Below are 25,661 nucleotides of genomic sequence, written 5' to 3' on the forward strand. Positions count from 1 at the left end.
GCACGGATCAAGGGAATCACAATTAAGTATGATTAATTTATTTTAATAGGGCATTGTATTAAAGAGTTTTTTCATAAATATAAAAGCACAAGATTTAAAAATATGTTTGTTGTTTACTTCCTAGTAATGCTCATTGACTGATAAGTAGATCAGCCAATGGGTTTTAACAGAAATCAGTCATTGAGCAACAGGTTTAAATTAAACGCTGCTCCTTTATATGAATGATATCAAATATTTGAGTACAGTGTTCCATTAATTATTATTATGTATTTGTATAACACTGCAAAATTCCATAGCGCTGGGTACAGAGATTGGGGTATACAATGAAAAAGATTTATGTACAGGAGGAAGAGGGAAAAGATCTAGTACAGGAGGAAGAGGGCCCTGCTCCGAAGAGCTAACAGTCTACAGGTTGATAGTGCAGAGACATAAGGTTTGGTGTATCTTGTCACGTTGATTGTAATAGCAGCATTCAGTCAAGGCAGTTCAAGAATTAATTTGGGTAGGATGAAAACAAGGAGAGATGGTAAGCGTCTGATCAGGTATGTTTTCAAGGAGAGTTCGAAGCTATACAAGGTTGGAGACAGACTGATGTAGCGGGGTAAAGTTCCAGAGGGTAGAAGCAGTACGTGAGAGGTTTTGGAGGCGGGAGAGGGATGTAGAGATAATAGGAGAAGAGAGATGTAGGTCAGAGGTTGATGGAAGAAGGCGCTTGTATTTGTGAAATGAATGTGAGTTCGGAGTCAAGTGTGACCCCAAGGCAATGGACCTGGGGTGAGTTAAAGAGAATGGAATCTGGACAGCTTGTTGCATTTATTCTTATGCTACATGTGGAAAACACAGAAACTATTACATTAATGTATAGGCTCTGTGGATCTAGGTCAGATAAAGCTAAAATCAATAAAATAACATCTCTTTTTTTATGGAACAATAATTCTAGAACACTGTTATTTTATTAAGCAATAAAAACCTCTATCACAGTTTAAAGTTTTAAATTGATTGTGAATTTTATTATGTTATGGAATTTAGTTATGACAACAAACAATCTACTGCCCAAGCATTTGAAAGATGCTTTAGAGTAATTTTTCTTTTTTTATGGCTTGCTGTGCTGTAATACACTTTTCAACTCAATGACTGCCATAAAGTCTTACAAGATGAACTCACTCAGTAAATGTGACCTTCTTATCATTAATCACTCTCATACTATATTTTTACTCTCTGTATATTCTTATATTCTTTAAATAATAATATACTCACTTTCATTGCAATAAACTAATTGATTCAATATTTTCCTTTAGTCTATTAAACATATTTCTTCCCCCATCTTTGTGCTGATAGTTTACCCTTCACACCTTAAAGGGACAGTCAAGTCCAAAAGAGAGCGTTCATGTGTTTCATATAGATAACATTGAGTTCACACACCTGAATTTCCCGAGGAGTGACCACTGATTGGCTAAAATGCAAGTCTGTCAAAAGAACTGAAATAAGGGGGCAGTCTGCAGAGGCTTAGATACAAGGTAATCACAGAGGTAAAATGTGTATTATTATAACTGTGTTGGTTATGCAAAACTAGGGAATGGGTAATAAAGGGATTATCTATCTTTTTAAACAACAAAAATGTTGGTGTTGACTGTCCCTATAATTTAGTATATCTGATACAAAATAAGAATAAAAAAATTAATTTTAAACAAGTAAACCACTGAATGAAATTAATTTTGCTCACATATATGTGATAATACAGTATGAGCATTATTAGAAGATATATTGTGTCTAGGAAGTAGAAACTTCCTCAATGTCTTCAGAATCGTTCCCCTATACATTGGACCAGCATGCAGGCTCCTCTTATACTCAAATATCCTTGTGTTTTCTTCAAAGAGGAAAATGAATGTGATTGTGCTTTCAATGTAGACCCACATTTATATGTCCCAGAATAGCTTTCTTCTGTGCACCTTTTGTGACTTATGTACCCGTTCTGCACCATATAGCTGCTGAGATCTAGTCAAATGAAATACCTGCCAATCCTTCAAGGTGTATTTTCTATTTCATATGGTTTATTGAGATAAAAGAGTTATCTGCAAATGAAATTAAAACTTTCTTATGCAAATACAGCTCCCCTGAAGTGCTTAATGCATCCCTTTCTTCTGTGATTATTTCTAGACATAGTTAGGATACAGCTTTCAATGCTAGCAGCAGAAAACAGCATCCTTTGCATTTTTTCTAGGCCTGGAAGGCAATGCAGTGGTTAAAGAGTTATATCTTTCTCCAGTAAGATTTCTCAAACTGCAGCAGCTGCTTAATCAGATGTGTTCCTACTAAAACTGCTTGGTCTACACCCTCATTGTTTTATGGCAGTGCTGGGGCCCCCCCTCTTCTTTCTGCCGTACAATAAAACTGCTCTTCTGCAAAATTACAGCTAACTGATGGTCAGGGTATATCAGCAACCACCATAGGGGAAATATGTGCACCTGGGTCATGGGGACATGCAGGGCTCCTTTACTGGAAAAGACAGTACGACCCTTGTACTGTTATATTCTTACACAAATCATGGTGCTAATAAGACTGTAGGCTTCTTTTATCCATTAAAGGAGGAGGCCTCATCATACATGCTTAAAAGATTTAAAGAGGTGGAAAGGTTAAAATTAAAATGTGCATGGATGCATTTAAATAGAAGCACTTTTGAAATATACTTCCATTAGCAAAAATGCATACGCACATATGCTGTGAGTACAACTAGAAAACTAATTGTAAACAAGTAGACAACTTAGTAAAAAGAGTTGGGCTTTGTGAAAAGAATTATTATCAAACTCTGCAAGACTGATATAGGTTACAAAGGATATTATTCCATACCATTCATACTATTAATCTTTATTGAAATAACTAGGAATAATCATTCATGCATACGCTTAGGCTAAGTTAAAAACACTTAAACCAGGAGGCAAAAGTTGCATGTCTGTTAAAGTAATATCATAATATAGTCAGCCAGCAAAGTATTTTTGAGGTAAGCTAAGCCCTTACAATCCAAGGGCTGATTTAAGTTTACTATTATATTTTTTAGCTGCTGAGCTGAAGCTAACATAAGCAATGGATAACAGACATTAATTTTACATGACCCTGGTAAGCAGATTCAAAAGGAACAAGGAGAGACAAAGCTACTCTTAGGGACCCCTGACGCGCGTTTCACAAAAAACGCTTCCTCACAGGGGGGTGCTGTGAGTACCCTGTGCACCAGTATGCAAGCTTAGAGAGCTGGTGGCGATATGTATTGTTTCTGTGAAGACTTAATTTGTGTCATACAAGCCACTGCTGACTCTTTGTGAAGGTGTAGTTTTTGAATACTGGTGCATCCTATCTCTTTAAGAGAAATTGGGTTTTTTATTCCTTTTTTCTGACCTCATTTTTTAATGATTTGTGCCCAGCCAAAGATTGTGTTTCTCAAACTTTGTTTTTCTTTTCCTTTCCCCACTTTGTAAATCTAGGAAGATGTTTTGTGTAGTGATTGTGCAATTTGTTGTTACTAAATCAAAACATACTATTATTCCTATGTAGGATGGTACTTATGCATAGTGAAGTTAGCAGTAACAGGGTTTAAGCAGTCTCGGGTGAAACTTGGACAAAAATAGGTGTTTTTTAGGGGTCAAGTCAAGCGGGAATGCATGGGAACAGAGTTCCTGCACTATTTTTGCAGGTGGAACTAAGTTCCTCCTGGGCAAAGAACAGAAATGCTTCAGTAAACACTGCTGCTGCTGGTGGGAGGAGTTAGAGCAGAGTCTGGTTAGAGGGATAGTGAGATCCTCTAGTAATGGGCAGTAATACTTCCTACAATATACTAAATGCAAGCCTGTCAGCGGTCCTGCTGTGTGATCACTCTCCACTGTGTGGAACACATGGTGCTTACATTTCTGTGTGGCTTGCTCTGGGGTTATTTAGCTCCCATCAGCAGAAATAGGACTCTTGCCCCTTAAGTGGGTGAGAGTTTGTGACAGAGGAGAAGTCTCAGGCCCAAAGGCAACCATTTAACCTTTCATTGGATTTAATTTGCTTTCATTAACCAAAGTGTATAGATTATATGAATATAAAAATAGTGGGGCCAATTTATCAAGGGCCGAATGACCCCGATGCCCCTGTCGCCGGAAACAGCAGTTATGAAACAGCGGTCTTAAGACCGCTGCTCCTTAACTGGTCTGTTGCCTCTGAGGCTGCGGACATGAATCTATACGATCGGGTTTGTTAACACTCCCTGATAGCGGTTTATTGGCCGCGAATCTGCAGGGGGCGGCATTGCACAAGCAGTTCACTAGAACTGCTTGTGGAATGTTAAATGCTTACAGCGTATGCTGTCGGCATTCAGCGATATCTGGTGAACATGATACGCTACAGCGTATCATGTCCTCCATACTTTGATATATCAGCCCCAGTGTGTGTATAAACAATATTAATTGTTTGGGGGATGGATGTCTTGGTGAGTTCCCACACTTTTTTTGCAGGACTTGAGCCCTGATGTTTTTGTAATACAAAAGTTAATATAAATTTCATTGTATGGGTAAATCCACTTTAAAGGTATACACATACATACATAAAATAAATACATTCATATTTATACATAAAATAAATAAATACATATACAAACAAATATAAAACAAATACATACATATACATACATAAAAATACATACATAAAATAATTCCATTCATATTCATACATAAAATAAATACATTCATATATACATATACAAATAAACATAAAATAAAGAAATACATACATACATATACTGTACATACATACATACATACATACATTCATAAAATCAATAAATACATAAAATCATATAAAATCAATAAATACAAACATAAACTAAATAAATAAATGCATATATAAAATAACTAATGTGCATATTATAACTTGAAAGTAAATGGTTCCGCTAAAGTGCAGACAAAAACGCTAAAAGACTTCCTACCCTTGTCCAAACTGACAAAAAAAATACACTATAAATGCAAAACATAAATTACTTGCACTACAAATCATCCTATAAACATTTTAAAAGTCTGTTCCCTACTTTTATACTCAATCAGTTATATCTAAAACTAAAAATGTGTGTTTGCTCAGAATGATCTACTATTTTTGAAAGCTGAAATGTGATCTTTTATAGAGATATTTAAAGGCGGAGGATTGCCTCTTTCATATTTGGGGCCGATTTATCAATGTCTGGCAGACATGATCCGCTAGACATCGATAAATGCCGACAGCATTTATCATTGCACAAGCAGTTCTTGTGAACTGCTTGTGCAATGCCGCCCCCTGCAGATTTGCGGCCAATCGGCCACTAGCAGGGGATGTCAATCAACCCGATCATATGAAATCGGGCTGATGGCTGTATGCCGCCTCAGAGGTGGCGTATGAGTTAAGGAGCAGCGGTCTTAAGACTGCAGCTTTTTAAAGGGATATTCCAGCCAAAATTGGAAACCACATGGGTACATTTTGGTATTAAATAGAAGCAATTTTGTAATATACATACATTAGCAAAAATGCTTCTAATAAAAACTATAGCTGTTTTAAAAGTGTTTCTAAGTATGCACCATGCACCAGCATTTTAAACACAGCACTTGTTCAGAGAGCCTAAGGTGCTTGTACCATCTGGCAATGACTCAATTTGTTAATTGCTGACATGATACAAGCCCCACTGATAATCTGTGCAGCTGCATTGTTTAAAATGTGGGTGCAGTGGCAATATCTTGCTCTGCTTCACATGCACGTGCAAAGAAAAATGTTAACACTAAAACAGTGATAACTTTTACTAGAAGCATTTATGCCAATACACGTATATTGAAAATATGTTTCTATTCAAATATGTAATAAATCTATGTACATTTAAATTTGGACTGGAATGTCCCTTTAACTCCTGTTTTCTGCAAGCCTAAAGGCTCACACGGAAACAGGGGTATTTAGTCACATTCGGGCCATGATAAATCGGCCCCAAGGGGTAAACCTTAACCCACATTTTTTTTTCAAAATAGGGGCCATTTTATTGCTTATATATGGAACTGGGTATACACTATCTTGTAGCGTGCAGGCACCTTAATATTCACCTAGTAGACAGGGGATTGCAATTACTATGACAATTAACTGCTACCAGATATGAGTATGTGGCCTGAAAAGCTTAATTTAAAAAAATGCAATACCCTCTGTCATTTGATATTAGGGACATTTTGTATGTGTGGGTTTGCTGTCTTTAGGGGTTAGGGGCACTGTTGGAGTTGCTTTCACCCCAAACAGTGAATATATAAGATTTATGGGGTTTTATGGCAATACATTTCCCAAAATATGAAAATGTGAAAACAGTTAACACTTGTTACCAAAAAACATACAGTGTTGAATTAAGTACTGTCCCTTTAAATTAATCACTTTATTTCACCTTCAAAAAGTAGGCGTATTTATTGGAAAGAGGAAACTCCCCTTTGTAAATTTTATGAGGGAAAGATAGGGACAGGCGGTCACCACTGCCAAATTATAAATTAATGTGACCCCCTCATTCAAAATATAGAATTCCCTCTGTCAAATAAGGGGGTCTTATTCTCTCTAAGTAAAGCAGCTTCCCTACCTATACATTTAGGATCTCAATGGTGTTCGGTAGTGAGCGAGATCACTTTATTTCCCAGAGAAAACCAGAGAAAACCTGCAACCTGGGGAGGATTTCAAAGAGAAATTTTCCCTGTATCAAATGTCAGAAAGGAATTAAAGCCATTATTTAAAAATACATATCGCCCTCATCCAAAAGACTCTGTGTAGAGCAGGACAGAGGTTCCCCCACACCACGAGTAATGACGAAGTCCTCTGGTCCTTGATCATTTAGCCCAGATGTAGCAAGCAAGGATGGAAGAAAGAAAGAAGTCTGTTGTTAACCCCTTAAGTACTGACACTGTAACTTGGATATATGTACAATTTTCTATTCTGCCTGCTTAATCTTAAAAATTTTAATCAGTTAATTTGTTCTGTGGGATTGAGTTTAGGAGGCAAAAAAGGAGGACCACCTATACTTAAATAAAAAAGGAAGATGTATCTTTTGTACCTTTGAGGTCACCAGCTCCATCATTGTTGCTGTCCTTGAAAGACTTGGGGTAAACTTGATAAATTGGGCTAATTTGCCACCAGTCAAGGCACTTTGGAGAGAGCACTAGAATTGCTGTAGTAGCAGACACCATTATTATAGTAGCTGTAATGATGAGCCAAAATATAGTATCACGGGTAATTCTGTAGCATGCCCTACTAGAGAACTGAAGGAGGACGTCTTTGGGCATACCAGCATATGGCTTTAACTGGAGAATATCTTCATATAATGCATTGTTGATTGTAACAGCATTAATATTAGCAGGTTGGTCCTGGCTATTTCTTCTGCTCTTTGTATCTTCTTGTTCATTGCTGTTATCCAGTTTAAATTCTGCATCAGTCGTAAATCCATTATTTTCAATGCCATTCTTTAATGTTAACTCCATTGAGTTTAAAACTTTAGCCAAATTTCAGAGAGACTTAAATGTTTTCTCCAGTATTGGAGTACATCTGCTGAATTCTGCTTAGGTCAAGGTACAAAAGCACAAAAAAAGAAGAAAGTACAAGTAATCATTTATTTCCCGTAACTGGGTTAATGCCGTATTACAGAAACACTTTTAGCAAAAATTAACCACACTAATGTAATTGTAGCCCTGTCTAAATTAATCTGTGAACCTCTTCAGAAATACATCCTTAGATAAACACTGCATTACAGAGATATGCAGTTGATTGAATATTCTATCTCGTGGGTAAGAAAAAATTCCCTATTTAAGTCTTGAACAACAAAGTAAGAGATGAACAAATAAGTGCTAGATTGGACCTTTGCCTTAGCCAATCAAAGCACTGAATAAAGCTCTACTTAGTGAATTAAGCAGATTTATTATTTTTTATTATTATTATTCTTTATTTATAAAGCACAAACAGATTCCGCAGCGCTGCCCATGGGTACAAAGGTAAAAGTACAACAGAGAAACAATACAATACAAATACAGGGGGAATTGAGGGCCCTATTCCCGTGGGAACTTGCAATCTAGATGGGTAGGAGGATGGGAAACAGGAGGTGGGGACTGCAAAGGTGAGAATGATATTAGTGAGGAGATAGATGAGGGCAACTATTAGGTAAGTGAAATCCATTTGTTACTGAGTTGGGTGATAAACTTCCCTGAACAAAAAGGTCTTTAAGGAGCGTTTAAAGGAGGACAGGTTAGGGGAAATTCTGACAACTCGAGGAAGTGCGTTCCAGAGGGTTGGTGCCGCACAAGAGAAGTCCTGTAGTCAAGCATGAGAGGAGGTGATGGTAGAGGAGGCAAGGAGCAGGTCATTGTTAGGTCTTAGGGGGTGGGCTGGAGTATATTTGTTGATGAGTGAGGACAGGTAGGGTGGGGCAGCATTTCTGAGGGCTTTGAAGGTCAGGGTGAGAAGTTTGAATTTAACTCTGTTGTTAATGGGGAGCCAGTGAACGGACTCACAGAGAGGTGTAGCAGATACAGAGCGTCGGGAGAGGTGGATTAACCTGGCAGAGGCATTTAGGATGGATTGAAGGGGGGAGAGGCGGGAGAGAGGGAGGCCAGTTAGTAGGCTATTACATTAGAAAATAAATGTGTTCAGAGCGCCTCAAATGGGCTAGGTGTTGTACAATGTGTAGAGTGTGTATTTAGAAATATTTTAATTGTAAATCTAGTACTTTACACAAGAATAAAACATGCCACGGTGGGTACAGTGGTAATAAATGACAATAAAAACAATAAGATGTGGATCCACTCTTGTACAAATTGAATATTGAATATATCTATATAAAAACACTGAATAATAAAATGATTCAGAAGCAATAATAATAGTAGCCCCAATAAAAATATGAGAAATCCAAAAAAAAAATTATTTTAAAATCATAAATTAAACCTAAAGGCAAATAAAAACAACAATAGTGTAAATGGTACTAAAAACTAATATAAAATCAGAATAGTGCTTACCAGCTGTGGTCAACGCATTTTGGCCTCCTCTAGGCCTCCTAGAAAAGTCTCAAGTCTCTTTTTTTTTGGGTCACTGACTTTGTTCTTTTTTTTTTTAATTTTTTGAGCAGCATTTTTTCATTTTTTCCTTTGTAATTTTTTCAATTTTTCACATCATTTTTTTCACTTTTGAATAAGCAAGTTGACACTGTCTGTTTTCTTTATATCTGCAATCACTAAGGATAATTTTTCACTCTCTTTTTTATACACATTATCACCACCAACACTGGTACACAATATCTCTTACGGTATCCTCCTCCTAGTCGATATCAGCAATCCATACATTTGATTTACTGTATTTTTTAATCCACACATTGGATTGATTTCTTTCAGACACTGTTTGGAATTTTAACTTTCTCATATTTTTATTGGGGCTACTATTATTATTGCCTCTGCATCATTTTATTATTTGGTGTTTTTATATAGATATATTCAATATTCAATTTGTACAAGAGTGGATCCACATCTTATTGTTTTTATTGTCATTTATTACCACTGTACCCACCGTGGCATGTTTTATTCTTGTGTAAAGTACTAGATTTACAATTAAAATATTTCTAAATACACACTCTACACATTGTACAACATCTAGCCCATTTGAGGCGCTCTGAACACATTTATTTTCTTAGTACATTTTCCAAACTAGCTAGTTAGCCCACTGTTCAGAGCTATAGGTGCTCATCTTTGGCGCTATACCCCATCGAAATCCAGGTTATTACATTAGTCAAGTCAGGAAATTACCAAGGAGTGGATTAGCTGTTTAGTAGTTTCAGAGCTCAGAAATGGACGAATTTTGGAAATATTGCATAGGTGGTTGTGGCAGGATGAAGAGAGCAATTGGATGTGGGGAATGAAGGACAGATTTGAGTCAAGCGTAACCCCAAGGCAGCGGACTTGGGGTGATGGGGAGATAGTGGTGCTGCCAACAGTGATAGAAAAATTAGAAACTGGAGTACAGTTAGAGGGGGGGGGGGGTTAGAAGTAGTTCAGTCTTGGACATGTTTATTTTTAGGTGGTGAGAGGCCATCCAGAAGGAAATGCCAAATGCTGATGTGAGAATTGACAGAAGGAAAGAGTGCAGAAGTGGATAGATAAATCTGGGTATCATCAGCATAGAGGTGATAGTTGAAGCTATAGCTGTTGATAAGTTTACCCAGTGAAGAAGTGTAAACAGAGAAGAGTAGAGGACCCAGGACAGAGCCTTGAGGTACTCCAATAGACTGAAGCAAAGGAGAGGAGGAGTCACCAGCAAAAGAGAATGATCTGTTAGAGAGATAAGAGTGAATACAGGAGAGGGCAGTGTCACAGAGCCCAAGAGAGCTGAGAGTCCGTAGGAGGATGGGATGGTCAACAGTGTCAAAGGCAGCAGAAAGGTCAAGTAAGATGAGTATAGAGTAGTAGCCATTGTTTTTAGCAGAAAGGAGATCATTTGTAACCTATGGTGAGGGAAGTCTCAGTTGAGTGTTGGGGATGGAAGCCAGATTGCAGGGGGTTGAGCAATGAGTTGGAGGACAGGTAGTGGGTTAGGCGATCGAAAACTAATTTTTCAAGGATTTTTTAAGCTAGCAGCAGTAGTGATATGGGGCGGTAATTTGCAGGAGAGTTTGGGTCAAGGGAGGGTTTTTTGAGGATGGGGTGATCTTTGCATGTTTGATGGAGGCAGGGAATAAACCAGTAGAAAGGGTAAGTTGAATATGTGAGTAAGAGCTGGGGTGAGGGTTGGAGACAGAGAAGGTATTATATGTGAAGGAATAGGGTTAAGTGGGCAGGTAGTGAGGTGTGAGGGAAAAAAAGGGAACCCACTTCACTCTCAGTGGCTGGGAGGAGGGTGCAGAGAGTGGCAGAGTGGGGGACTGGGAGCAAAGTTTGGAGTTTGCACGCTTGTGTTGGAATGTTGCTTCGGATGGTAAGTGTTTAATTGAAAAAGTAGTCAGCCAGGTCTTAAGCACTGAATGCAGATGAAGAGGGTGGTGCAGGAGGGTAGAGGAGAGAGTTGAAAATGGAGAAGAGCCTTTTAGTAGGTTTGCTTAGCTAAGTGAAGGGCAGAGGTGAATAAAGAATGAACTTATAGTGGATGAAATCAGGTTCAGAGCGGGATTTCATCCAGGCACGTTCAGTAGCAAGGGAGCATTTTTGTAGGTGGCGTGTTTGCTAAGAGTGTCAGGGCTGAAGCTAACAACGTGGGGCTCTGCGTAGTTGGGGAGGAGCAAGAGTGTCAAGTGCAGAGGAGAGAGTATTGTTATAGTGGGTTGTCGCAAGGTCGGGACATGATATTGTGGCTTTTTTTTGTGTGTGCAGATTTCTACAGGTGTGGGGGCGGGGGGGGGGGGGGAAAGTCGGTTTAGCCTGTATATTAAGATTAAAGGTGAGTAAATGGTGGTCTGAGATGGGATATGGGTGACAGGCAACATCAGAGAGAGAGCAGATATAGGAGAATACCAGATCAATAGAGTGTCCATCATGGTGAGTATGGAATAGGGTAGATTGTGAGAGGCCAAAGAAGATAGTGAGTGAGAGAAGTTTAGAGGCAGCGGGGGCAGATGGGTTATCAATGGGAATGTTGAAATCCCCCAGAATAAGAGTAGTTGTATTTTTAGAGAGAAAGTGAGGAAGCCAGGCAGCAAAGTTGTCAAGGAATTGGGAGGTCGGTCCAGAGGGGCGATAGATAACTGCCACTCTTAAAGAGAGGGGGGAGAACAGGGAAATGCAGTGAACTTTAAAGGAAGAAAAGGAGAGAGATGGAAATGGAGATAGGTATTGATAGGAGCAGGAGGGGGAGAGTAAGATCCCAACACCGCCACCATGTCTCTCATATGACCTAAGTGTGTGGCTAAAGTAGAGACCACCATGTGTGAGAGCAGCAATGGAAGCAGTGTCAGAGGAAGAAAGCTAGGTTTCAGTAATTGCTAAAAGGTTGAAAGCATTGGAAACAGGTTGTGAACAGTTGTAAGTTTGTTACAGACAGAGCGAGCATTCCAGAGGGCACAAGAAAAGAGAGGGGATAAGCGTTGTGTGTTAATGGAGATGAGATTGTTAGTATTGCGTGACCTAGAGTTTTTGCAGTGGGAGTGTAAAATTGCTGCAGGGTCAGGGTTAGGAGAGATGTCACCAGTAGTAGGAGTGTGAGTGACAGAAGGTGAGAGTGAGACTTGTAGGAGCGTGTATGATTAGACACAGGAGAGTTAGATGGGGAAGTGTTTCTAAGGGGACAGAGTAGTTAATGAGAGGACACCATAGGGTATGAGAGAAGGGAGGGTGAGATATGGATAGTGTGGGGGTTGTTGGTATTGTTATAGGGACATGCAGTGAGTTTTAGGAGAAGGGCAGATAGAAAGAGCATTTCAATGTAGCAAACTACACATCTGTGGCGCAATAACTTTATAATATACTAAACTCTGAGAGGGGAAGAGGTTTTTGGAAAACATTAAAAAAAGAAAAACAGGTTAGAGACTGAAGAACCCCAAAATAATTGTTTTGGAGAGATAAATGTCATCTTAAATAATCCTTACCAGTTTGGTATATACCATAACTGAACCAAACAGAAATCATTAATTCTTAATATTAAAGGGATCTCACCTTAGAGCTACTAATCCGGAATGACATGAAAACTTCAGACCTTACAACAAACAAGCACCTAGATTAAGAGTTTTGCGTTCGTGTTTTAACGCTGAAAAAATAGTAATTTCAGCGTTAAAACAGCACCGCAGCCATTACGAGTCTTGTATAGCTGTACCGCAAGCCCTTTAGCCTGTAACGCAACGTCAGTCCCGCACACGTAAAAATTTCGTTTTTTCATGGGACTTCCATAGCGCAGCCATTACAAGTTTTGAGGTGAGGCTAAAAAGCTTGCGTTGTACCCTATAACGACAAGATCCGTTCTACAATGTAAAAGCAGTAGTTATGAGTTTTATGCTGCAAATCTGTTACATAAAACTCATAACTAAACTGCTACAAAGTACACTAAATACCCATAAACTAACTATTAACCCCTAACTCAAGGCCCTCCCACATCACAAATAATATATTAAAGTTATTAACCCCTAATCTGCCGCTGCCAACATCGCCGCCAGTAATAAAATTTATTAACCCCTATTATGCCACTCCCCGACATCGTCACCACTATACTAAGGTTATTAACCCCTAAACTGCCGCACTCCTGCATCACAAACACTATTTGAATATTATTAACCCCTAATCTGCCGTCCGCCCACATTGCCCCCACTATACTAAAGTTATTAAGCCCTACACTGCCGCCACTATAATAAACCTATTAACCCCTAAACCGCAAGCCCCCCACAAATCAAAAGCCCCCCACATCGCAATAAACTAATTTAAACTAGTAACCCCTAAACCTAACGCCCCCCTAACTTTATATTAAAATTACAATTTCCCTATCTTAAATTAAAACTTACCTGTTTAAATCAGCCAATAGAATTTCAGTAGCTCTCATCCTATTGGCTGATTTGAACAGCCAATAAGATTTAAGTAGCTCTCATCCTATTGGCTGATTTAAATTTCCAAAATCAAATCAGCCAAAAGGAATGCAAGGGACGCCATCTTGAATTGCGTACCTTGCATTAAAGATTCAGTATACGGTGGCGACCGCATAAAGAGGATGCTCTGTGCTGGATGTCTTCAGGATGGACCCGCTCCGCGTTGCCAAGAAGATGCCGCATAGATGAAGATAGAAGAGGCTGGCTGCAGACTTCTCGCCGCCTGGATGAGGACTTCGCCGCCTGGATAAAGATAGAAGAGGCCGCTTAGATGAAGACTTCTCGCCGCCTGGATGAGGACTTCGCCGACTGGATGAAGATCGTTCAAGGGGGACTTCAAAAACTGTAAGTGGATCTTCGGGGGTTAGTGATAGGTTTTTTTAAGGTTTTTTTTGGGTGAGTTCTTTTTTTAGTTTAGGGTTTGGGCTTTTCATAAAAGAGGTAAATGCCCTTTTCAGGGCAATGTCCATACAAATGCCCTTTTCAGGGAAATGGTTAGCTTAGGTTTTTTTAGATATTTTTTTTTTTATTTTGTGGGTTTGGGGGGTGGGGGTTTGTAATATTAGTGGAACTATTTTTTTTTTCAGGTAAAGGAGCTGTTTAACTTAGGGCAATGCCCTACAAAAGGCCCTTTTAAGGGCTATTGGTAGTTTATTGTAAATTAGGATTTTTATTTTGGGGTGTTTTTTTTTTTAAAAATCGGTATTAGAATAGGAAATATTTTTATTATTTTTGATAATTTGTTTGTTATTTTGTGTAATGTTTATTTTTAGATTAGGGCTTGGGCAGGAAAATTAGCTAAATGCCCTTTTAAGGGCAATGCCCATACAAATGCCCTTTTCAGGGCAATGGGTAGATTAGGTTTTACTTTATTTTTATTTTGTGGGTTTGGGGGGTGGGTGTTTGTAAACTGTTAAGGGTGTTTGTTTTGTAGCAAAAGAGCTACAATGCCCTACAAAAGGCCCTTTTAAGGGCCCACAAAAGGCCCTTTTAAGGGCCCTTGGTAGTTTATTCTAGATTAGGCTTTTTTATTTTGGGGTGGGTTTATTTTTTTTTATTTTTTTTAAAGGGTATTAGAATAGGAATAATTTTTATTTTTTTGGATAATTTCGTTTGTAACGTTTGTAATGGTAGGTTATTTTAATTTTAGTAATTTTAGTGTTTGTTATTTTTTGTAATAGTAGTTTTTTTATTTTTGTAATGTTACGTTTTAATGTAAGGCAGGTTAGGTTTTATTTCACAGGTAAGTTTATATTTATTTTAACAAGGTAGTTAGTAAATAGGTAATAACTATTTACTAACTAATCTACCTAGTTGAAATAAATACAAACTTACCTGTGAAATAAAAATAAAACCTAAGCTAGCTACAATATAACTATTAGTTTTATTGTAGCTAGCTTAGGTTTTATTTCACAGGTAAGCATTTAGTTTTAAATAGGTATTATTTAGTTAATAATTGTAGGTTTCATTTAGGTCTATTTTATTTATGTTAAAGTTAGGGGGTGTTAGGGTTAGGTTTAGGGTTAAGTTAGGGTTAGGTTTAGGGGTTAATCTATAGTTTAATTTAGGTTGTTGCAATGTGGGGGGATGGCGGTTTAGGGGTTAATAGGTTTATTTAGTGGCAGTGATGTAAGAGGCCAGAGGTTTAGGGGTTAATAACTTTATTTAGTGGCGGCAATGTCGGGGAGTGGCGGAATAGGGGTAAATAGATGTATTATAGTGTGGGCGATGTTGGGGTGCAGGGGAATAGGAGTTAATAACTTTAGTATAGTGGCGGAAATGTTGGGGGTGGCAGATTAGGCGATAATAGCTTTATTTAGGTGGCGGCAATATCGGGAGCGGAAGATTAGGGGTTAATAACATTATGTAGGTGGCAGCGATGTCGGGGGCAGCAGATTAGGGGTGTTTAGACGTGGGTTTTTTGTTAGGGTGTTAGGTTTAAAAATAACGTTTTTTTCCCCCATAGACATCAATGGGGCTGCGTTACGGAGCTTTTCTTTCCGCGATCACAGGTGTTAGGCTTTTTTTTAGCCTACTCTCCCCATTGATGTGCACATCAAAACAGCGCTTGAATTGTGTGTGGTATGGAGCTCAACGCAGCCATATCGCACGCACAAGCAGGCTTTTTGAAAACTTGTAATGGCTGCGCTATATGGGGTTGAATAACACAACTTTTGTTGCGATCGTTAATTTCCCTATAGCGCGAATAACTCGTAATCTAGCTGAAGGTTATTTAAGAAGATCATCATTTAAAGGACCATTAAATTCAATAGAATTTAAAAATTCACAACTGCATAATAAAAAGACAATGCAGTATTACATACTCTGAATTTCAAATTATCAATAGATGTTGTTTCTATTTCCCTGCCCACTATATAATGTGACAGCCGTCGGACAATTACAGACTCATATACCTGTACGTATACACTGTGAACTCTTGTACATGTTCAGTAGCAGCTGGTTCCTCAGAAAGTGTGCATGTAAAAAGAAAGAGCACAAATTGATAATGGAAGTAAATGGGAACATTGTTTAAAAAAAAAAAAAAAAAAAAGTTTAGTGTCCCTTTAAATATATTACCAGTATACGATCCATCAAACAAATTTAGATTGTACATATAACAAGATTTTTTAAACTTCATAGGATCTAAAAGAGATAACTTTCAGAAGGAAATGACTATCTATTCGGACTATTATTATTTTAGTTCTATCAAAATAAATAATTAGCAGGTGCAGAAAACAGTATTGTCTCTGTTTATGTGTAACCTGCCCTTTTATACAAGTACTCTTCCAATTTGACAGTGCACCAAGGGAATAAATCACAGGGCCTAGCAACGACAAGCACCAACAGAGAAAATTTGACAGTACACTTAGGGAAAAATGATAATCCTAGTGCTAAGAAACACTGACATAGGAAAGATGATGGTGCACTTAGAGAATACAAAGCAAAGTTTAGCGCTGGCCTGAGAAGACAAAAGACTAGGGGCTCAATGTTCAAAAGATCTTAATGTCCATCGAGAAATGTTCATTTCTATATGACCAGCCTTGCAAAACTGTTGCCGGGTGAAACATTTGATAAAAGTGGTTTGAGACTCGCTGTAAATCGCTGATGTGCCTTGGGTAGTATAGTATAGATTTCACTGCATTTGAACATTCTGGGCATGTCACCAGAAAACCTGTTCACACAACATATAATTTGTGTTTTGTAAATCTGAAACTGGATCATGTTTTGTAATAGTTCAGATAATCTATTTGCAAACTAATTTTCACAGTAAATGCCATATATTTCTTAAAAATGCTCATCTCACCAGTGAAAGAGTGGCAAGACATGCATGTGTGAAAATGTTCACCTAAGCTACAGTATATTGTTTAGAGCCTCAGTAGATACCTGCTAAGGACTCGATTTATCAAGCCCTACTCCTACCTTTAACTGCTGGTTCTCACAAGAGAACCTGCACTCAGGATTTATCAAGCAGTGGTCATTCTAACCTCTTTTCCCAGTCTCGTCTGACCGGGGCGATTGACTGTGCGTGAGCAGGGGTCGGTGTTGCATGCAAGCGCAAAATAGCGCTTGTGTGCAATGTTAAATTTCGGCAGTGGATTGCTGCCCACCAGAGGAGAGCTGGGGTGGACAGGGGCAAATATGTGCGCGCCCCTGTCCGCCATTTATTGATAAATCGAGCCCTATGTGTCCTCATTGTTAAACAAGTTACTTCAATGAAACACCCCTATAAGGCCTATATATGTACACAATGACCATTGTTAAAGTGATGGTAAACATTGAGGATTTACAACATTATTTTTAGACTCTGCATATAGTTAATATAGTTTTTTTTTTTTTAAATCTTGACTTTATATTTTTACCATTAGTGCTTGTTTGCGCCACTCCCTCAAAGAATTCCAAAAACTCTGAAGAAATGTGTACTGCGGTCACACCCGCTCTACACGTCAGAGCCTCTGTACGCAGAATTCAGACCTTGGGGCTGATTTATTAAGCAGACAATGCTGCTTATTCCACACAAGGCTCGCTGTAATTAGGAGTTAAGAAGCAGTGGTCGTAAGACCTCTGAGGCGGCGGACAGCAATCATCCCGATACGATACGATCGGGATGGTTGACATCCCCTGCTAGCAGCCGATTGGCTGCAAATGTGCAGGGGGCGGAATTCACTAGAAATGCTTGTGCAATAATAAATGCCGACAGCGAATGCTGTCGGCATTTAGTGATATCGGGCAGACATGTCCGCTACAGCGGATCATGTCCGTCTGACATTTAATAAATCGGCCCCATAGAGCATGCACAAGGCTGTCAGTGATGTCTGCCAAGTAAACATTGAATCAGAAGACTGAATGTTTACTTGGTTTGGAGCGCAACAAGAACAGTGTGAATGAGCGACCAATCATCCCATTAGTAAACAATGAGCATATTTTATAAATATTATTTAGAAAGTAATGTTTTTATCAGAGACAATAATATACCTGTATTATTATAATAATTCTGAAAGGTTAAATATGTTTCTGCGTATAATTAAAAACAGATAACAAAGCTATTTACTTGCTATTAAATATATATATATATATAGGTCTAAAAATTTAAATAAATAAAAAAAATTAAATTCTTATGCTCCATGGTTGAAATTATAAACAATAAGTATGAAATCCACATCTTTGCATTACGGTAAGTAGTAAGGCACTTCCTGGCACAATTCCAAGTAAACAAGAAAGAACAATTTAATACTTACTTTGGCGTGACCAGGGGGAACAGTTTGCATTCTACACACATGCACCAAATTCTCAAGCATATGTCAAATGTGTGAAGTAATCCCATGCTCAAGTTTGGCAGAGCGTTTCAGAAGAGCTTGTATGGCTCCCATAGAGGAATGCCTGTCGAACGACTCACAATATGATTGGATGCTGGGTAAAGAAATTATGCAACCACGGGGGGGGGGGGGCACAGATTTGAGGATGACAAAAATGGTGAATTTCTGAAATTATTATAATATACATTATTTTGTAAAATTGGTATGTGAGATCATTGGGACACAAGGAATATGTGGAGTTGAAGAGTGAACACAGTTTACCATCACTTTAATAGAGAGGAAGAAAAGGCAATAAAAAACCTATATGAGCTAGGATTGTGGGTATATAAGTCTGCTTATAGTGTGTTTTATATATATATATATATATATATATATATATATATATATATATATATATATGTGTGTGTGTGTGTGTGTGTGTATATATTATACTGTAAAATAGTGTATTATGTATTTTAACTAAATTCATTATTAAAATAAAAATGGTTTTAGTTTTTGTGTGTTTTTTATTTTTAGGGAAACAATTTTGTATACAGTATATCATCCAGCAGAAGATAGTGGCCACAAGTTTTCCAGTTTACAATACTGTACAATATCCATCTTCTTCTTAAAAATGAGACTTACATAGCGCAAAGTTTAAAAAACACTATTATAAAAAACAAAACTTGTGGCCACAGTCTTCTGCAGGATATAAATATCTTGTACATGAAATCTTGTTCATAAAAATAAAAAACACACGTCAAAATTAAAAACACATTTATATTTTTTTAACAAACTTAGTTAAAATACACAGGGCCAGATTAGCTAGAGCGCTAATTGTGCTAGAAGTTAACTTTTTGCGTGCGTCCGGTTGCGCTCATATTATGAATTAAAAGTAAAAAGTTATCACTCTCAAGCTAACCCGACACGCGTAAGAAGCTCCAGCACTCTCGGCTATTAAGTTAAGTTACAGCGGAGAGCTGGAGTTCTTATAGCTCCAGACATCTGCCGCATATGGAACTGGATCGGTGCTCCGGTTCCATATGAGGGCAGATGGCTGTTCATTACAGATGTTGACACTGTGTGTGTCCCCGTCTGTAACGATCATTGCTGGTGTTGGCGGGAGGTGTGGTTTCAGGTAATCTCTACACTAAAGCTAAAATTAACTTTACAAGCTACCTAATTAACTACGTGTGATGCGCAGCTGCAATTAGAGGCCATCTAATTACCAAAAAGCAATGACAAAGCCATATACAGGGTATGTCTGCTATTTCTGAACAAAGAGGATTGCAGAGAAGCTTTTACAAGCATTTGTGCCATTATGGTACAAGCAGTATGTAAATAATTTCAGTGAGAAACCCAAAGTTTGTGTAAAAATTAACAAACAATTTTTATTTGATCACATTTGGCGGTGAAATGGTGGCATGCAATATACCTAAATGGGCCTAGATCAATACCTTGGGTTGTCTACTTAAAAAAAAATATATAGTTTTGACAGTTAAAGGGAAAGTCAACACCAGAAATGTTGCTGTTTAAAAAGGTAGATAATCCCTTTATTAACCATTCCCCAGTTTTGCATAACCAACACAGTTATAATAATACACGCTTTACATCTGTAATTACCTTGTATCTAAGTCTCTGCAAACTGCCCTTATTTCTGTTCTTTTGACAGACCTGCATTTTTAGCCAATCAGTGCTCACTCCTAGGAGCCTCACGTGCCTGAGGACAATGTTATCTATATGAAACACATGAACTAATGCCCTCTAGTGATGAAAAACAGTCAAAATGTTTTTAGATTAGAGGCGGCCTTCAAGGTCTAAGAAATGAGAATATGAACCTCCTAGGTTTAGCTTTCAACTAAGAATACTAAGAGAACAAAGCAAAATTGGTAATAAAAGTAAATTGGAAAGTTGTTTAAAATGACATGCCCTATCTGAATCATACAAGTTTTTTTTTTATTTGACTGTCCCTTTAAATAAAAAAAAAACAAGGCTCTATTTCTGTTTAGATGGAGCGATAGCAAAAATGCAAAACATTCTCCAGTATTTTGGCCAAGTTTTCTCTGAAAGTCCCGGTAGTGAAGGGGTTAAAAAAAAAATATGTTTTTTAATTAAAGTGAATGTAAATTTTGATGCTAAAGTGCCCGTTTTTTTAAAAATTTGATTAAAAACAGGGGCACTTTAATTCATCAAAATTTACATTTCACTCCTGTTGTGAAAAAATACTTACCTTTTAATCTTCACAGCAGATCCAGCTTCCTCCACCGGTTGCAAAGCCTCTTCCTGGGTCTAAAATGAGGAATCCGGCTTCCTCCAATCACAGCGTTGAATCAGACACTGATTCCCCCGGGGGAGAAGCTGTGATTGGAGGATGACCTATCCATCATTTCTGACATCAGAAATGGCTTGCGACGACCAGAGGAAGCTGGAGCTGCTGTGAAGATTAAAAGGTAAGTTTTTTTTCACAACAGGAGTGAAATGTAAATTTTGATGAATTAAAGTGCCCCTGTTTTTAATAAAAAATGTTAAAACCGGGCACTTAAGCATCAAAATTTACATTCACTTTAATAAAAAGGTTTTAACAGGTGTTGGACTGGGAAGGGCTCAAAGGTATATATGCATGTGTGTATGTATATACGTGTATGTATGTGCACACATATACACATGTAATACTATACACACATCACATACACATGCATATAAATATATACATACACACACACATATATATATATATATATATATATATATATCACTTGTTTATTGGTGGGTGAATTTATCCACCAATCAGCAAGAACAACCCAGGTTGTTAACCAAAAAATGGACCGGCTTCTAAACATACATTCTTGCTTTTCAAATAAAGATACCAAGAGAATGAAGAAAATTTGATAGCAGGAGTAAATTAGAAAGTTGCTTGCATGCTCTATCTGAATCACAAAAGAACAAATTTGGGTTCAGTGTCCCTTTAATGTTTTTTTTTTTTTTTATTCTAATATATTGTTGTTGAAAGGCTTTATCCTGAGATGTATATTTCATTTGAAGATCAGAACTTTTGTATACCACAAGCACCAGCTCTAAACAAAATGATAAAATGATTGGTGCAATAGTACACAACTGAGTAGGAATCAAGCAACATTTTTTGGCTCTGAGATTGTGTTGAGGGTGAGCAGATGAATTCAGTCTCATAGCTGAGTATACATAACAAATTAAATGTTTTTAAATAACATATATAGTGAGACAAACAGCCCAATTTTTATTTTGTTTCTTAATTCTTTAAAGGCCATTGAAATCACAATTAAACTTTCATGATTCAGATCTCAGGAGTGTGCACGTGTCTTAAAGGGACAGTCTAGGCCAAAATAAACTTTCATTATTCAGATAGAGCATGTAATTTTAAACAATTTTCCAATTTACTTTTATCACCAATTTTGCTTTGTTCTCTTGGTATTCTTAGTTGAAAGCTTAATCTAGGAGGTTCATATGCTAATTTCTTAGACCTTGAAGGCCACCTCTTTTCAGAATGCTTTTGAACAGTTTTTCACCACTAGAGGGGGTTAGTTCACATATTTCATATAGATAACACTGTGCTCGTGCACGTGAAGTTATCTGGGAGCAGGCAGTGATTGGCTAAACTGTAAGTCTGTCAAAAGAACTGAAATAAAGGGGCAGTTTGCAGAGGCTTAGATACAAGATAATCACAGAGGTTAAAAGTATATTATTATAAATGTGTTGGTTATGCAAAACTGGGGAATGGGTAATAAAGAGATTATCTATCTTTTAAAACAATAAAAATTCTGGTGTAGACTGTGCCTTTAAAGAGTATGTGGCAATGTTTGTAACAATGTTACACATATTGTTATTAATACACTGGGGCCAATCTGTAATACATTGAGCATATTTTCAACATCATTACTTTGTATGGTCTCTAGAGACCAACGTCTAGTAAGATTCCAGAGGTATGTCTATGTCTACGGATTTTAGTAGGATGGTAAATATAAAATATGCTGATTTACTGTATATGTCTCTCTACTAAGTAGTGAACGTTCTCCAGGTAGACGCTATGGAGGCATCAATTCGACTTTTTATATATTTGTTATCTTGCTCCTGTTCTGCAATTCTTTTAAACACTGGATAAAATAAAAGTTATATTTTAAAACAGGGTGAAACGTTGAGTGAATATTATGCTTCTTTGTGTGACTTTTGTTATTTATAGTCTAAGACTGGATATGTTAGAAATGTATGACGTAGCCGTATTAGGCTCCATGTCTTTACAAATTAAAGGGACTGTCAATTCCAAAATAAACTTTCATAATTTAAATAGGGCATGTAATTTTAAACAACTTTCCAATGTACTTTTATCACCAATTTTGCTTTGTTTCTTGCTATTCTTAGTTGAAAGCTAAACCTAGGTAGGTTCAAATGCTAATTCTTAGACCTTGAAGGCCGCCTCTAATCTGAATGCATTATGACAGTTTTTCACCACTAGAGGGCGATAGTTTATGTGTTCCATATAGATAACATTGAACTCTTGCACGTGAAGTTACCTAGGAGTCAGCACTGATTGGCTAAAATGCAAGTCTGTCAAAAGAACTGATATAAGGGGGCAGTTTGCAGAGGCTTAGATATAAGGTAATTACAGAGGTAACGTATTATTATAACTGTGTTGGTTATGCAAAACTGGGAAATAAAGGGATTATCAACTTTTTAAACAATAATTCTGTTGTTGACTGTCTCTTTAATGTTGTTACATTATAGTAAGAGTTCCTTCTTCTGTTCTCTTAAAAACAGTTTAATACTGAGGTGCAGACTTATATTGTGGTATTTTTAAAGGGTTTGGTTGTACAACGTTCATTTTCTCTCTTGATGTTTCTTTATTATTCTATAGTAAATGAGTGTTGCCAATTTAATTTTGTTCATCATTTTTTCTTATTCATAGACAGTAAAAACTTTGAAATTGCAATAAAACATGCTTAAAGGGACATGAAACCCAAAATTGAACATCTGAAAGTGATTCAGACAGATCATAGAATTTTAAACAACTTTCAGAATTATTTATTTTATCAGTTTGCTTTATTCTCTTAATATCCTTTCTTGAAGGAGCAGCAGTGCACTACTGGTAACTTTATGATTGGTTTAAACATTATCATGACATATATTATATTGTGTTAGAATTTTGCCTTGGAAATTATGTTTGTCTTGAAAATGATGGTTTATAAATATAAACACATGATGTTTTATATAATGTTTTTCATACTGAATTCATATTTGTATACAATATATTCTTAGGTCTCTAACAGTCATAAAGAAGCCAAGGATTTCTACTGCCTGGTCCATTTTAATGAATTAAAGCAAAACAGAAGATAAATATGGTTTAGGTTTAAATCAGCATAACAAAATATGAATTAAACATTGAGCATATGCATTGGGGAACTATTTCAAAAGTCAGCAAGAAAATTTGAGTGTAGTATGAAAAAGACCAATATCTTAGCTGAGCACAGGATTAACACATTTGGTTTACCAATGGGATAAATGTTTTTGCTGTTGTAAAGCTCATCACAAAATGTATCTATAAAATGCGTAGAAGAATATAGTAGCATTGCTCACAGGTTGTTTCAGATTCTCAGATGCTTCAAATGGTATTACCTTGACTTCTTATTGTGCAGAGACAAAGACATATTGTAAACTATTGCATAGACAGGGTGTTGTCTGATGCTTACAATATTATATCAACAGAACAAAAGACTGTAGGGAAACAAATATAGGTGTTTCTTGTTTAAATTGGATAACCCAAGTGGGGTATTTTTTAAAGAATTTGAAAGAAAGTTTATAGAACTTAAAATTTTACATCATCCTCGAGTAAAGTATTGCATGGCAGTCACTCATGGTCGGCTCTGTAATTGGACCAGTTGGACCAGAGGACTCAGGCAGCATTGTATTTTTAGATATTAGAAGATAGTCTCATCTGGGTATCTGAATACAATGACAATGGTTTAGTACCAGGGGTCATCAGTTGTGGCCCTCCAGAGGTTTTGGAACTACATTTCCCATGATGCTCAGCCAGCTGAAATGCTGGCTGAGCATAATGGGAAATGTATTTCCAAAACCTCTGGAGGCCCACAATTGATGACTTCTGATTTAGACTGTAGTGGACGGAGAGTTGGACATAATTTCATTCTTGGACTCAGACATTACAATATCTTGAGTTGACCCTGTAAATACTAATTTGTAAATAAAAATATTTTACCTCAATAAATATAGCTCTATTTGGGAACATATTGTGACAGACAAGAGCAAGCCTTCAAAACAATTACATAAATACATGCTCACTGAAGACTCTAAAGTAGAGTGCGAGGAAAGTGAACAAGGTGAGACATCTTTTATCAATGTATTACTTTCATGGAGAAATACAAACTTGATAATTGATTTATGGGCTAATTTATCACCTTTTCACTTCATTGTTATTGATTAAACCATGGAATGTTGTGGTGTCAACATATGAGCTATCATTTGAAGGATATAATAGTCATTCTTACTTGTAACAGATTCTTGAATAAAACAACAAGTTTGAACTCAGTGACTACCACAAATTGTTATACATAAAAATTCCTAGTAAATGTAAACCTCTTATCTTTAAACCCTTTCGTTCTATTTTTTTTATAGTTTGTATATTTTGTAAGTCATGATATCCTCACTCTTAATAACCCCTTCACTGATAAACCATTTTACAACCCTATGCAGAAGCTTTTTTTAGTCCTTTGCACTCAATGCATTTGCACATGCAATTCACTGCTTTTTCTATGAGGTACTCACACAAATCATACCTTGTTTTGTTTTGTATGCTTTTTTCTTTAGCAGACCATGCACATTTATAAAATAATTTGTTTGCTGGAATAGCCAAATAGAGAAAAAGGGCAAACTAAAACGCAAAAAAACATTTTTTGTGTGATTTTCTATAGTCTACATGGTAAACAACAGCTTAAAGTATTTTTTTTAATTATTTCAAACCCCGCTTTCAGTATCCAAAAAAAAAAGTTGAATTCTATACCTGTTTTCAATAACAATTACAAATTGAAACGTATTTTTGTCACTTTGCTCTATTTCACAGGTTATGTAGAAAATTAGGTAGATAACTAATTAACTATAATAATATTAGAATGTCACAAAATTAATTTCTCCCATTTATTTTTATACTTGTAATTTTTTAGTTCATATGAACAAGGATCTATAGATCTAAACAACAAAAACTAAATTTATGCTTTCCTGATAAATTCATTTTTTTTCATAGTCCCCGAGTCATTACTCCTTGAATTCAACTCCTGGCCACT

At 36.9% G+C, this 25,661-nt stretch overlaps 1 protein-coding gene across 1 annotated transcript in view; it reads right to left on the reverse strand.

The window, feature by feature from the left end:
* The window catches only part of SLC3A1 (solute carrier family 3 member 1), a 62,954-nt gene that overhangs the window by 22,369 nt on the left and 14,924 nt on the right, over positions 1-25,661 (reverse strand). The window lies entirely within an intron of this gene.

Source organism: Bombina bombina, chromosome 4 (assembly GCF_027579735.1).
Source record: "Bombina bombina isolate aBomBom1 chromosome 4, aBomBom1.pri, whole genome shotgun sequence".
Taxonomy (NCBI): domain Eukaryota; kingdom Metazoa; phylum Chordata; class Amphibia; order Anura; family Bombinatoridae; genus Bombina; species Bombina bombina.